Source organism: Peromyscus californicus, unplaced genomic scaffold, assembly GCF_007827085.1.
Source record: "Peromyscus californicus insignis strain IS unplaced genomic scaffold, ASM782708v3 Scaffold_4__1_contigs__length_199733344, whole genome shotgun sequence".
NCBI classification, from domain to species: domain Eukaryota; kingdom Metazoa; phylum Chordata; class Mammalia; order Rodentia; family Cricetidae; genus Peromyscus; species Peromyscus californicus.
This window is the reverse complement of record NW_026294562.1, coordinates 190,657,436-190,671,541: the sequence shown is the minus strand read 5'-3', so window position 1 is coordinate 190,671,541 and position 14,106 is coordinate 190,657,436.

Genomic DNA, 14,106 nt, shown 5'->3' with positions numbered 1-14,106 from the left:
GACTGCTTGTATTTCACTAGAGTTTATAGGTCTGTTTAAATTGTATATCTGACATTGAGGTAAGTTTGGTAGAGATATCTATTGAGAAAACTATCCATTTATTTTAGATTTTCCAATTTGGTGGAATATAGGTTATAAAGATGTTAAGAATTGAATCAGGCATCAGTGGGGTAAGCCTTTAATCCCAGTACTTGAGAGACAGAGCCAGGCAGATCTCTGTGAGTTCAAGGCCAGGCTGGTCTACAGAGTGAGAATCAGGACAGGCTCCAAAACTACAGAGAGAAACGCTGTCTCAAAAAAAAAAAAGGAACAGAAATGTCATTTTTCCTTTGATGAGTGTGCAGTGGCCTTCTTAACACTTTTGACTGTTTTTGTTTGAAGTCTTTTTTTGTCAAATATTAAAATGTCTACACAACCTTGCTTCTTATGTGCATTTCCTTGAAATAACTTAATCCAACAATTTATCCTGAGGTAATGTCTATCCTTGATGTTGAAGTGTGTTTATGGCCTGCAGCAAAAGAATGAATCCTGTTAAATAACTGATATGAAATCAATTACTTTTAAGTAGGTAGTTAGTGACATAAACTTGCCTCTTACAAAGGCTATCAGTATATCTAATGTGTTTGTGTACACTGTGTGTTCATTTTTTAATGAATTCTAGAATGTGTTAATTTTTTTTTCTATTTTGATCCATTTTTAATTCATTAGGGAATTGTTAAGTTTCCATGATATTGTAAGCCTCATGTTGTTGCTATTTTTTTATATGAAGCCTTAATCCATGATGATTTGACAAAATGTAGTGAGGTTTTTTTTTAATATTCTTGTATGCGTTGTGACTTGATTTATGTCTAAGTATATCATCAATTTTGGAGAAAGATTTTTGAAGTGCCAAGAAGAATGTATATTATTTTTTGGTTGTGTGAAATATTCTGTAAAATCTGTTATGTCTATTTGGTTTACAAATTATATTAGCTCCAGTATTTCTCTGTTTATCTATTGTGTGACTGATCTGACCATTGATAAAAGTGGGGTATTGAAGTCTCCCACTATAAGTGTATGAAGGTCAATATGTGAAACTATAATTGAAATTATTTTGCAAACTTGGGTTCCCTTGTTTTCAGGCCATACATGTTAAGAATTGAAATGTCATCTTGGTGGGTATGTCCTCTTATGAGTATGTAATGTCTTTTCCAATTTCTTCAGATTAGTTCTTATTTGAATTCTTATTTTAATTTATATTGAAGTGAATACACGATCTTGTTCATTTTCTTGGGAATATCTTTTTCCAAACTTTTACCCTGAGGTAATGTCGAACCTTGGTATTGAGGAGTTTTTATTGGATTCTATAAACAGATGGGCCATATTTTCACATCCATTCTGTTATTCTGAGTCTTTTTGTGGTAATTTGAAACCATTCCTATTGAGAGATATGAATGAGCAGTGAGTGTTGATTTCTGTTATTTTGATTTTGTCATTGTAGTTTTGGAAGCTGTGTGTTGCTTGGTAGAAAATTTTTTGCAATCATGATAGAATTGTCGACTGAGGTTCTCATGTAAAATATATTTTTAGATATTGGGAGCTGAAACTGATTAATGAAGATGGGCCATGTGGGGGAACATGAAGGGCTCCATTGAAGAAAGGAAAGCAGGTTTTCCCCACCCCTGTGTCTTAGTCACATAGGAATGCATTGGAGAGTCAGGAAAGTGCAATACAGACTGTCCATTTTAAAACTGAGGATGGTAATGTGTGATTTGACTGGGGAGAATGGAAGGAGAGGTCAATATCTGTGGATAGCCCGTCAGTTTCTCTGATCACAGTGTCCTGAGTGTTTCCTAGGTATAGTTGCTCAATTTGCATGGTTGGGATAAAGCAGAGAGTATGGAGAAGAATTTTTCGTGGGGAAGATCTTTGTGACCCACTGGAGAAGTTGATATGACTAGCTGAAGCAGAGCTACAGAGCTGGGTTTATGATATGGCACTGCATTGTTTTTCAGAGATGAAGGAAAGGTGAACATTTGCAGTTAGCTATGGTGATATTTTATTTGTATTAAAATGTTATTTGTATGTTAATAAATAAAGTTGCCCGGGGGTCAGAGCTATTAGCAAGCCATAGGAAAGCAGGGCAGTGGTAGCGTACGCTTGTAATTCCAGTACTTGGTAGGCAGAGCTGGGTAAGTCTCTGTGTGTTCAGGGATACAGCCATTATTGGATACACATGCCTTCAATCTTAATACCAATCATGGAAAACCTGGAGGCCTATACAGACAGGCCGTGAGGAGGCGGTCATGTGGTTGGGTTTACAACCAATGAGAAGGCAGGACAGGAACTCTATATAAAGACTTTAACACAGGGGTAGCTCTGGTTCGGAGAGGTAGGACCACCTCAGGAGGAAGGGTAAGGTTTTAGCTCTTAGCTCTGACCTCTTGGCTTTCTTCTTTGCATTGGTTCTGTGTTTCTTATTTAATAAGAAGGTTGGATACATCTACAGTTAGCTTTTATTTTTCCCTGGCTGGAGTAGGCTGTGAGTATCCAGGATAAGTCTCCTGGAATTTGGGGCTGTGATAATGCAATGAGTGACAGGAGGAAAGTTAGAAGGGGAAGATTGCTGTGTTCCACTTGCAACAAAGTCAGAGGTAGAAAATTGAGTCCATAGCAGGTAGGATGCTGCTGAGCTAGGGAAGAGATTGTGAGATTGGGTTTGGTGGAGTGGAGGGAAAGGTAAGGATCTGCAGTTAGTCAAATAGCATGCATAGTTTTATGGAATACGTGGTGCAAAATACACAATGTGTGTTTATAACAGAGGCTAAAACATAGGCCCACAATGCAACTTGGGAAGCACTGTAAGAAGCATCTGAGTACATTTACTTTTAATTTTTACTTAATTTTTGTTAATTGACCATTCTGAAAAGTTTTATTGTTGCCACAGGTATTTTGAACATTGTTTGAACATTTCCTGGGCAGATGAACAAATGAATATTCACAGTACCAGTGACAGAGCAAGTCAATGATTCAACACAACCCTACACTGTCAATCAAGTCTCTACCTCATAACATGCCTGCCATCAAAAGTTTACATAGGCCACTTGCATGGTGAACCCCCCATTTCTTTCATTCTCTTGATGCCAGCCCACCCTATACCCTCTTTTACATTCTCCTTTCTACAATATTGCAAGCCCACCTGGGTCAGATTCTCCCAGCTCTACCAAGGACCACAATGACCCCCAGAATTCCAAGTAGGCCATCCATGATTCTCCCCCACTGTCCTTGTCCACAAAATGCTATTGACCATCCCCAACACTCCAGACCACAGTACCCCAGATCCACAACACTGTAGGTGATTACCTACTCTACCAGAGAACATGTATGATTATAAAAAGTCCATGTTGGTGGCCATCCTCTTTACTATCCCACATTTTGGTGCCCCAACCCAACCCTATCCACAATCTCATTCACCTCTGTATCAAAGTGTCCATGCTCCAACTTGGGGAGAGTACCCCTGCTGGAATAGAAGCCAATCTGGCCACCAGAAGTTTTTTCCCCCACAAGTCATGTGGAGATGCCTTGAAGAACCTCAGGTCACACTGGCCAGAAGACAAAAGAGAAAACAGAAACAAAGGAACCAAACACATATACAAATAAGAAGAACTTATAAATAAGCATTTGACCTATAATTACCACAAACTCAGATGCCTAGAAACAAAAGTGTAAGTATATAAGCAACAACAGCTGAGGCAGTATGTCACTCACAATGCCATCTATCTTACTACAGCAAACTATGACTATTCCAACACAGTTGAAGCATAATAAAAAAGACCTTAAATCCAAATTGTTCAAGATAGTTGAGGATCTTAAAGAGGAAATTAATCAATTCCTGAAAGAAATTGAGAAAATTACAAACAAAAATGAGTAGGAAATGAGTAAATCCTTGGAAAGGAAAAACAATCCATTGATAGAAATGAATAAAACTGTATAAGATCTGAAATGGGAAACAGAATCTATAAAGAAAACACAAACTGAGGAACTTTTGGAAAAGGAAAATCCAGATCAGCAAACAGGAAAACAGGAGATGGAGTAGAGAATCTAAGTCATTGAGATACAAGAGACAAAACAGATACAATTATCAAAGGAAATGCTAAATCTAAAAAATCCTTGACACAAAACATCCAGAAACACAGGAACACTATGAGAATGCCAAACTTAAGAGTAATAGGATTATAGGAATGATAAAGAATCCCACCACAAATGCCCACAATATATTTTTCCCAAAATCATAGTTTTCCTAATCTAGAAAGGAAAATTCTACAAAGGTACAACAAAGTTTACAAAACACCAAATAGATTGTAACAGACAAAGGATGCCCTCACAATATAATCAAAACATTAAATATATAGAACAAAGAAATAATATTAAATGGTATGAGGAAAAAGGTGAAGTAACATTAATGTAGACCTATTTGAATTTCATCTGACTTTTCAATGGAGACTATAAAAACCATAATGATGTGGTTAGTTGTCCTGCAGATGTAAGAGAGCACAGAAGTAAACCCATACCACTATACCCAGAAAAACTTTCCATCCTTATAGAAGGAGACAATGGGATACTCCATGATAAATCAAATTTAAACAGTATCTACCTACACAGACAGCACTGCAGAAGGTAACAGAGGGAAAATTCAAACAAGAGAAGCTAACTTCACCCATGAAAACACAAGAAACAAAATAATCTCTTACCAGCAAAATCAAAAGAAAGGAAACACTCATAAACATCACCATCAACAACAAACTACAACAACAAAAGAGAAATTAGCAATCGTTTTCACTGATATGTCAGTAGTATCACCTCCAATATAAAAAGACACAGACTAACAGAATGGATGTGGAAAGAGTATCTGTCCTTCTGGAAATAATAATAAATATACCTCAAAATCAAAGATAGTCATACCTCGGAGTTAATGGCTGGAAATTTTTTAAAGCAAAAATGATGTAGAAAACAAGATAGGGAAACATTTCTGACATCTAACAAAATACACTTCAAACCCAAATTAATCAAATGAGATGAGAAGGAATACTCCATATTTATATAGGAGAAATCCATACAGATAAAATTTCACTTCTCAACATCTATTCTCTAAATGCAAGTTCACTCATATCATTAAAAGAAACATAACTTAAAATGAAAGAAAAAGAAACATAACTAAAGCTTAAATCACACATTGCCTCTTAGACATTGATAGTAGGAGATTTCAATATTCCACTCTCTCCAAAAGACAAGTCATCCAGACAAAAGCAAAGCAGAGTAATTCTCATGCCAACAGACTTTATAAACGAAAAACCTAACACATATCTGCAGAACATTGCACTCAAACACAAAAGAATATTTCTTCTTTTCAGGACCTCATGGAACTTTTTCCAAATTTGACCAAATATTTGGTCACAAAGCAAGTTTCAAACAATGAAAGAATATTGAAACAACCCTTGCATCCTAACAGACTACCACAGATTAAACCTAAACTTCAACAATAAGAGAAAAAAAAGCTTTCAAACTCATTGAAAATGAACGGCTCTCTAATTAATGACTATTGGATCAAAACAAGAATAATGAAATTATTCTTTTTGTTAGGATGGAATGTTCTGTAGATATCGTTTAAGTCCATTTGAGTCATGACATCAGTTAAGTCCTAGACTAATATACCCAGCAAAACTTTCAATCGTCATAGATGGAGTAAACAAGACATTCCAAGACAAAACTGGATTTAAACAATACCTACCCACAAATCCAGCCCTACAGAAAGCACTAGAAGGAAAATTCCAACATAAGGAACTCAGATACACCCATGAAAAATCAGGGAATAGATAACCCCACAGTAGTAAATCCCAAAGAAGAGAAATACAAATACACTATCACCAAAAGATAACAGGAACTAACAGTCACTGGTCATTAATATCCCTTAATATCAATGGACTTAATTCACCTGTGAAAAGACACAAGCTAACAGAATACATACAAAAACAAGACCCATCTTTCTACTGCATACAAGAAACACACCTCAGTTTCAAAGATAGACACTACCTCAAAATAAAAGGCTGGGAAAAGTCTTTCTAATCAAATGGTCTTAAGAACCAATGACTCAAAGGCTTGATTCTTGGAGAAATTCAACAACATAAACAAATCCACGCGGTAGGAGGAGAGGACTGACTCCTACAAGCTGTCCTCTGACTTACACACACACACACACACACACACACACACACACACACACACACACACACTGTGGTGGTATTGTGTTCCCCAAAATATTGTGTACCTTAATAAACTTATCTGGGGTCAGAGAACAAAAAAGTCACAAGATACTTAGGCTAGAAAATGTTAGCACACGCCTTTAATCCTAGCATTCCAGAGACAGAAATCCCTCTGGATCTCTGTGAGTTCAAGGCTGCATTGGAAAGAGCCAGGCATGGTGACTCACACCTTTAATCCCAGAAAGCAGCCTTTAATCCCAGGGAGTGGTGGTAGAAAGCAGAAAGGTTTATAAAGCGTGAGGACCAGAAACTAGAAGCATTTGGCTGGTTAAGCATTCAGGCTTCGAGCAGCAGTTCAGCTGAGAGCCATTGGGATGAGGACACAGAAGCTTCCAGTCTGAGGAAACAGGACCAGCTGAGGAACTGGCAATGTGAGATAGCTGTGGCTTGTTCTGTCTCTCTGATCTACCAGCATTGACCCCAATAACTGGCCTCAGGTTTGATTTTATTAATAAGACTCTCTAAGATTCATGCTACAACACACATACACACACACACACACACACACACACACACACACACACACACACACACACACACATCCACTGCTACACACAGACATACTGACATCCATAGACATATACACAAATAATACAGCTACATACTCATTTCTACACACTCAGGTACATGCCCAGACACACAGATAAACTTACTAGCACACATAGACAGAAAGACATATACCTACAAACAGACACAAAGAAAGTTAAACACACAAAACACATCCACAGGCCCACACAAACATGCATAGTCTCAGAAATACACGCAGAGTGAGAGAGATGCACATACAAACAACTACACAGAGAGACATTGACACAGAAAAATTTATGCCCACATCCAAGACATACAATACAAACAGACACATGCACGGCAACACAGACATATGTATGTGCAAGAACATACACAGAAACATGCAAAACACACACAGAGGCACATACAGACCCATGCACTAACTAATACTCACATAAAGATACACACAAAAGCAAACACTCATACAGAAAGACATTGCCATAAGGCAAATTTATGATCACTTCTACAAATAGGCAGATAGCTATGCAGCTAGGCAGAAACACACACGTATATAAAGCAACACAGATACATACATAGATACACAGAAACACACTAACAAACATCCATGCACAGTGAGAACATCCATTCACATACACAAACATGCATGTATGTATCAAAAAGAATCTTAGCAAATTTCTTATGTAATTACTCTCCTAGATTTAAGTGAGTTCCCAGAGCTTAGAGTGGGAGCAGAATCAGCTAAGGACACTTGTGAAAACCATCTCCTACACTGATTAGAACATATTTGAGAATTAATAAATGAAGGCTAATTTTCTCAACATGGAAAGCATTAATGACTAAGGACTGATATGTTTTCAGTATTAGGATGAAGTGAAGATATTCAGGTGTTTGTAACATAATCACTGATTTTCCTTGATAAATTGTTTCCTCCACTTAATTCTCTTTTGCATTAGAGATTTATAGCAATGCCTAGATTTCCTTCCACAGCAAGAAAAATGTTTAGAAATCTATTTCATGAATATTTTTAATACAGTAGATTTGAGCATCTAAGAGATTTTTAAGCACTATGACATTGATGACACTAAATATCATCCAATACAGGAAACACTACCTTCAAGCAGTTAACATATTTTTTTTCCTTTGTCCATTGACTGATTATCTTCTTGTTGAAGAAGCATCTCATACAGATCAGGGGCCACAGCATACACAGCATTGTATACATCATAACTGCCCTCAATAAAGGCCACATTGAAAGTCTGGAACACTAGCCATTGTAATGAGGCATTGGATGAGCAGTTCTTCAGTGCCTTAGACTTAGATGCTGAGACTTCACATTTCAATTTTATCCACCCAGCCTTGCCAGGTATTTATCTGAGTGTTTGAGATGAGCCAATATCTGGACAAAAAAATTTAAAACCAGAAATCTCCGCATGGTGGTGTTTTATGGGAGTTTGCTAAGCCTCTGTGTGTTTGTTTGTGACCAAGCAGCTGCAGGACACAGGAAAACTTCTGTCTAGAGTGGTGTGTGAAAGCTAGAGTCCCAAGGAATCAGTCAAGTGTGAAGTCTATCTTATGTGTAGTATCATCCCACTGTGAGTTTGGGACCCATATTCTGTGTATACCTGGAAATTGCCACATTCTAAAGTTCACCCCTCGAGTACTGTCCATGTCACCATAAATGATAACTACAATTGTGGATGATGTCGTGGTTTGGTTATAATACACTTCAACTCTTGGTATGCATAAATGCATGTTGCCTAGGATCATGCTCACAAAGGTGAAGCAGATTGTATTTTTCTATCTCTGTTCTCAAATGTGAGGGAAATTGATTAGCCTGATCATTGTCTGAGATGGCCAGCCCAATCCAATTAGTGTTTATTGTGGTCAAAAATCTAGAGATGATCTTTTGTAGTTAGAGTGACAATCATCTTGTATTGGTCAGTATTCTCAACCATCTAGTATGATTGAAACAAATCTGCTGTGTTGTGAGGTTGGGATTAAATAAGAAGGTAGAAGCTTGCAAAAGCTTTAAAAGTTCATGAGAGTGCATCTCACATAAACAAGATAAGACTGCATTTTTCAGAGAGGGCTGTCCATCTTTAGATTTTGAGTGCTTGCTCTGAAGGTAAATACAAGGACATAGCCTTGACCAAACAGTAAACCTGAATATGAATTCATTTTAAAATTTTTGAACACTATGAAAAATACATGTAATGATTGAGCAAAGTTTCTGGTAATTTTAAGGAAACAAACTGAATTGGATAAGGCATTCAAAGCATGACTGGTAAGTGCTCAGTAGTGTTTCTGGGTCAACGTTTAGCTCTTGTGCTTATAATTAATTGTAATTAGTAGACAATATAGTTAACATACTCCCTCATGTCCATCCTCATCTTATTCTTTTTTTTCCTTCTGGTTTATCTGTTGCAGGCACAAAATGTTTTTTCAGAAGATTTATTTTTAAGTAAATTTAAATAGCAGAGTATATTTGGTAAATAAATGCATCTGTGTGTATGGACATGAGAAATACTCCTTGAGGCCATAAAAAAGCCATGGATTCCATAGTTTTGAATGACATTTGGCTTTAAAATGGACTGGCCTCAAATTCACAGAAATGCACCTGCTCTTTCCTGAATGCAGAGATTAAGTGCAGCAGTTAACAGGAACTTGAGGATATAACTTACGAATCTCAAACACTAACTCCTGCACACTAAACATTAAGAAACATGAATGCCTTGAGCTGTTAGAGTAGCCTACCAGACTAAAGAGCTATGTTTGAAAACAACTATCAGCAATACACAAAATTAAAATGTGTATTGTGCCCAAATTGGTAAAATATGTAGCTATAATTAGTAAAACTACAGAAAGAGAAACGTAAGAGGTTAGTGTGATATAAGTGTCAGAGAATAAACAGCTTAGACACAAAGGGAAGAGACACATTCCTCTTAAATAATGGCAAAGATGAACTGGTAGGTAGCTGTTCTCAAGTCCTGCCAAGTACCACATGCCACAGCTCTTACTCAGGGAAGTGACAAAGAGAGTAAACAGTCACCACGTTAGTGAAAGCTTTACACTTCAAAGAATGCAAATATATCTTTTAGAGTTCACACATTCCTTCTTTACTCTATAGAGAGAGTGAAGAACTAGACTTTGAAATCAAAGTCTAATAGTTACACATATATAAGTGAAGTATGGAGAAACAGGAACATATATGAAGTTCACAGTGGACAGGTCTTCTACTTCATTCTTGATGCAGCTTTAGAAGGCACAATGTGACCACATGCAGAGCATCTGAGAGTGTAACTGAATGTACATGCAAAAAGTCTCTGGAGCTAGGGTTGCTGTAAATATTAGTTGTCCTAGTACAGGCATTAGGAGCGACATAATGATCTAAGGGTCATCACAGACTATTTGACAGTCATTTACTTACACTCATTTAGAATGATACTTTTGAATAGTGTGGTGTTTCCTTCAGTAATACACCACCAGCTACTGTGCCATGGAAACTGTGAAGAGGAGGGCTATATGTGATGGAACAAGATAAAGAGTCCTTCCTTTGCTCAGCTTCCAGCCTTTTAAGTAGTAGAATAACTCATAGAATAATAGAACACTCTCTCGACAAATTAAAAGTAGAAAATTAGCACAGAGTCTCTAAAAGAACTTGAGGTCATTTCTTAGTTTTCAGATTGGGTATCAGGCCAAATATTCAAAGCATTGCTCTAACTCTCATAATCCTACCCCCAATGAAATATTCATGATGGCATTTACATAGAAAATATAAAGGAACTTACTGTGTATTAAGAATGTGGTTGAAATAATCTTTCTCCACAGGCCACTGCACTCTTAAAAGGATGAAGATACAACCTGTCAACAAATCTCCATCTTTATCGTTATTCTGCTTCATTCTCCAAAAGCATCTGGGATGAATGAAACTGGACACAGGAAGTGGAATGTTCAGGAGCAAGAACAGAAAAATCAAAGTGAACATCTTTGTCCTACTTGAAGCCTGGTCAGTGTGCATTGTGAAGTGCTATTAAGATTAGCACATTATAAAGGCACACATATTCCCACCTGCTTTTTCTCTGTAGCCAAAGGAGAGTTTACTTGTAAGTCATGATTCCTTTTTTTCCAGGTGGTTCCTCTCCCCAGTGTAGGTATCTTGGACACTCTCTTCCTGGGGCTCTGCATCTGATGTTCATGTAATTAAATTTGGTTGATTAATATGTATGAGGGTGTTCAGCTAGTTTCATGACATCACTCATAGTTGTGAAAATTAAAGATCTTTGGAGGATGACATTTTGGGAAAATATGATCCCAGGACTCTTTAAACAATCTGTTTGTTTTAATGCCTTTAGAAATTATGTCAGTAGATTTTGCAGATGTTTCACATTGAGACCTACCATAATGATTCAGGAAAGACTCACAAAGACATCATTTCCTGTTACACACTGGGAATTGTATTATGAAGTCCCTGTCAGGGAAAAACAGCTCCATTTTTAGAGTAATTGAGTTCCACACAGCATGCACAGTGGAACCTATGCTACACCAGTAACAGTTACAGAATATCTAACCAAATTCTGTGCTTCCACTGTATTGAGAACAAATAATCAGGCAAAATTTCAAAATTTCCTGAATCCTGTTGTTCTCTCTCTCTCTCTCTCTCTCTCTCTCTCTCTCTCTCTCTCTCTCTATATATATATATATATATATATATATATATATATATATATATATATCCAGCTCATCATAGAGGCACTGTTACAGGTAGATCACAAAAAAGTTTTTTTTTAGATATTCAACAAGATCCATAGAAATCTTCTGTCCTACACATCAAATACTAAATAAGATCTCTCACTGATCCTCCAAACCAATCATTATTAAAGAGAAGACTGGACTGAGTCTACCAGGTTGATCTCAATCCTCGGGGAAGTCTTTGCCCTGGAGGAGATGGGAATAGGGGGTGGGCTGGGGGGAAGGGGAGGGGGGCAAGAGGGGGGAGAACAAGGGAATCCGTGGCTGATATGTAGAATTAAATTATATTGTAAAATAAAATAAAATAAAATAAATAAAAGAAATGCAAAAAAGAGAAGATGAAGTAAATATTTGATTTCTAAAACATCATCTTCATCACCAAACCTCAGTTCTAATAGTTCAAATCCTTGTGTTGACCAGTTCTTCTGCTTTATCTTTAAAGTTGTTGTTGCTCATTTTACAGGCCAGTGGTGGTTGTGAAGAAGCCTGTTTTGAGTATCTTAGAAGCAAATAGAAAATGGCAAGTGACCCTTTGTTTAATGTGAAAATCATTCTTATAACATTTTCCTAGACCTCTGTTTTTGTTTGCATTCTAGAACCTGCCCTGCCAGTGAGAGTGTTCCGATGAGTGTGGGCTGATGAGACTGTTTCAGTGGATATGGTCTACAGTGAAAGCAGAACAAAAGTATGGCAAGTTTTTGCTGTGGTTGATGATGTTCCTATTTAGTATTTGAGATGAGGCACATAGGGCTAGTGTTTTCATGTTCTCTGATTGTCCATTTAATAATAAATATTTAAATAGTGCATGACCTCTGGTTTTTTGATGAGCTATCCTGGGGGCCTAAGATGTGTGAATAGAACCATGTGACTAGAAGAGTCTTTCATAGGAAGACGGAAAATTCACATTTCATGGAGCAGGAAAATAAAAATTCCACTTGTTCATTTTCAGTGTTGTATCCAGCTTTGTTTAGTGTGGTATAATTATTATTTTTTAAAATTAATGTGCAGCATAAAGGATTTTATTCTGGCAATTCACATATGTGTAGCATGTCTTTTGTTGGTATTTCCCCCCTCTCACCCACATCAGTTGCTCATCTTACTATTCATTCCTTTCCTCAATGTAAGAAGTTTCCTTCTGACTTCATGATGTGTTTGAGGAAATTGAATTAATAAGACCAGACTGATATTTCCTTTATCCTGACTTCACATGGTTCCTAATCACTACTTCCTTAAGGCCTTAAATTCTCAAATAATTCCTCTCCTACTTTAATTGTTTTCATGCATGTACACACACACACACACACATGCACACATAAACTCACAATCATACAAATAAACACACCACACACACAATTATATCTGGAGTCTGAAAAGTCTGAATTTCTAGAGACCATCTGTTTAGGTAACATGATGACCTCCTAATTCATCCCCAATTCCTGCTAATGACATCATTTAATTCTTGCAGGCTGAAGACAACTCGATTATATCTAAATAAAACCTATGTGGCTTTCCTCTGAATTATATTATGTCTAGAGAAGTCTGGACCCAATAATCTTATTTGTAAAGCTTCATAATTTTCAGTCATTTAGGAATTACATAGAATCTATTTATTTAAACTTCTTTAAAATCCATGTATATGGTATAGTTAAAAATCACTGTGTATATATTTATGTGTGGTAATTCATGGGAAAAAAACTTTCAAAATTCTAAGAATGCATTGCAAATAGCAGTAATGAATCTTCTTCATATGAAAATAAAATTACAAAATTTTAGCTGATTTCTTTTAATTTCCTCATCTGTGGACAAGCATCAAGTGTGCTTCCATATCTAAAATATTCTGAATAACAATGAAATAAATATTGGCAGACAAGTATTTGTTATCTACACTTACTTATGTATTTTCAGAAGGTTCCATGAGAGATGTGGTTGAACCATAATGTAGTCCTATGTTTACTGACTGAAATAGGATTCCTACATGCTTATTAATTTATTTGGTAATATTTTGTCCATCCTTTCTCACAGTGATAAGGGATTACCATCTTAACTATGGCTTTTCATTTTAATAGCTAAAACAATTATGTATATTTTGTGCTCATGTTGTCTTTCACAATTTGAAAAAATTGAATTTAAAATCCAACACTGGTTATAAAGATATCAGCCTACTAATTTTTTAATGTTGGCCATGGACTTGCTTTAAACAGCATTAATCAGGTTTAGCTATGTTGAACACAGGAATAGAATTGAAGTCCTAGATATAAATTCATAAACCTATGGACATCTGATTTTGATAAAAAAGACAGAAATACAGAATTGAAATCATACTGTATCTTCAAAAAATGGTGATGGGATGACTGGCAGTCTACTTACAGAAAAACCCAAATAGATTCATACTGCTCACCCTGCACAAAACTCAAATCCAAATTTATCAAAAATATCACCAAAAAACAGATACCCTGAACCTGGCAGACAAGAAAATGGGGGATAGCCTTGAACTCATTGGAATAAGAGAAGAATTTCTGGAAAAAGCACC